General features: G+C 39.3%; 1 protein-coding gene across 2 annotated transcripts in view; it reads right to left on the bottom strand.

Moving 5' to 3' along the window:
- The window catches only part of KRCC1 (lysine rich coiled-coil 1), a 27420-nt gene that overhangs the window by 5062 nt on the left and 19957 nt on the right, over positions 1-2401 (bottom strand). The window contains exon 3 of one of the 2 annotated variants that reach the window (XM_003799187.3): positions 631-731. The gene's annotated coding sequence lies outside the window, so the exon portion shown is untranslated. The remainder of the gene's footprint in view (positions 1-630; positions 732-2401) is intronic. The other variant, XM_023518797.1, reaches the window with a different exon arrangement.

The raw sequence follows: 2401 nt of genomic DNA, 5'->3' as shown, positions 1-2401 counted from the left end.
GAGAGGCGCAGGCAGGTGGACTGCCTGAGGCTCAGGAGTTTGAGACTAGTCTGAGCAAGAGTAAGAACTGTCCCTAAAAATAGCCTGGCATCATGGTGGGTGCCTGAATTCCAGTTACCCAGGAGGCTGAGGGAAGAGGATTGCTAGAGCTCAAGAGTTTGAGGTTGCTGTGAGCCTTGATACCACAGCACTCTACCTGGGGCAACAGAGACTTTGTCTCAAAAAAACGAAAAAGAAAAAGAAAAAATGTTTACAATAGAACTATTTATTATAGCTATAAAGTAGAAATACCAAACCAGGGGTGGTGCCTGTGGCTCAGTGAGTAGGGTGTCAGCCCCATATACCGAGGGTGGTGAGTTCAAACACAGCCCTGGCCAAACTGCAACAACAAATAAATAAATAAACTTAGTTTAAAAAAAAAAAAAAAGAAATACCAAACCAATGTCCATCAACTAATAAATAAATAAAATGTAGTATATTTATACAACATAATATTATTCAGCAGTAAAAAGGAATGAACTACAGATACATGGCATAATATAAGATGATCCTTGAAGACATTATGCAATTTGCAAGAAGCAAGTCCCACAGGTGGCATACATACAAATAAAGAGGTGAATGGAAACTTACCCTTGTCAGGCTGAGAACTTGGTGGAGAAATCTGACCATATTCACTCAGTTATTCAGCATGAACTTTCCACAAATAGTGAGACTACGAAATAATTGGGAAGCTAAAAATCAAGATGCAGAGATTAAAAAATCTATTTTTGTTCAATACTCTATTCCCATTTATTTGAAACTAAACACAATCTTATTACAAAGATTAAATGATTCAAAGTTTATAATTACTATCATCAATATAGATCAATCATCTGAAAAAATCTTCATTTTGCTATTTTGATTCTTGTAAATCTAAAAATAAAGTTCACCTTTAGGCTTGGCACCCATAGCACAGTGGTTACAGTGCCTGCTGCATACACCGAGGGTGGCAGGTTCGAACCCAGCCCAGGGCCAGTTAAACAATAATGACAACTTCAACAACAAAAAAAGTAGCTGGGTGTTGTGGCAGGTGCCTGTAGTCCCAGGTGCTTGGGAAGCTGAGGCAAGAGAATCATTTAAGCCCAGTAGTTGGAAGTTGCTGTGAACTGTGACGCCATAGCACTCTACCAATGGGGACATAGTGAGACTCTGTCTCAAAAAAAAAAAGAAAACAAATAAAGCCCACCTTCAAATATATTTTATTTTTTATAATATATTTTCATATTACCTTTATTTTATTTTTAATTAACAACTGTATATATTTATGGTATAATGTGATTTTTTTTCTTTCTTTTTTTTAGAGGCATAGGAGTCTTACTTTGCTGTGAATTGTGACGCCATAGCACTCTACCCAGGGAGACAGCTTGAGACTCTGTCTCAAAAAAACAATAGTCACCTTGCAGTGCAATAGAACACCAGAACTCATTCCTCCTATCTAACTGTAACTTTATACTCCCTGACTACTGTCTCTCCTTTATTTGTTCCTAACCTCTCCCCGCGCCAGACTCTGGTAACCAACATTCTATGTTCTACTTCTATGAATTTGACTTTTCTTAGATCTTACATATAAGTGAGATCATAAGATATCCCTCTCTGTGCCTGTAAAGCTTAACTTTTTGAGCATATTTTTCCCCCTGAAAAATATATAGCATCAAATTTATTTAAGAATAAATTATTCCAAATTTACATCCCTGAATTTAAAAACAGCAGTCATAGATTTTAATATATTTGGTCTGAATTAAGAGTTTACAAATAGAGTTTTGCTTGCTTTCAAATCAAAAGTATCAGCTTCAGTAGAGATAATGCCATCATTTAGAACCTAGTATTTTTTGTTTCTATTTGTGACAGAAACTACCAGTTGCCTCCCAACATAGGAAATATACCTAGTAAAATAATACATTTCCTGGCCGTGTGGAATAAATTCTGGTCAATTAAGAAGAAAACTGAAGGGCGGCACCTGTGGCTCAGTGGGTAGGGCTCCCGCCCCATATACCGAGGGTGGCGGGTTCACACCTGGCCTGGCCAAACTGCAACGAAAAAAATAGCTGTTTAGGGTGTTGTGGCGGGTGCCTGTAGTCCCAGCTACTCAGGAAGCCGAGGCAAAAGAATAGCCTAAGCCCAGGAGTTAGAGGTTGATGTGGGCTGTGTGAGGATATGGCACTCTACCAAGGGAAATAAAGTGAGACTCTGTCTCTCAAAAAGAAAAAAGAAGAAGGCTGAAGTACTGAATAGGACTCCAGGAGGATTCTAGGAGGATTCCTACCTCCTTCTACTAATGGGAAGGGCTTGGCGCCTGTGGCTCAAGTGGCTAAGGCGCCGGCCACATACACCTGAGCTGGCAGGTTCAAATTCAGCCCGGGCC

The sequence above is a fragment of the Otolemur garnettii genome, unplaced genomic scaffold, assembly GCF_000181295.1.
Source record: "Otolemur garnettii isolate 467f Iridium unplaced genomic scaffold, OtoGar3 scaffold00147, whole genome shotgun sequence".
In the NCBI taxonomy this organism is placed as follows: Eukaryota; Metazoa; Chordata; class Mammalia; order Primates; family Galagidae; genus Otolemur; species Otolemur garnettii.
The sequence above is the reverse complement of the archived record's forward strand: the minus strand, read 5'-3'. Positions and strand labels throughout refer to the sequence as shown.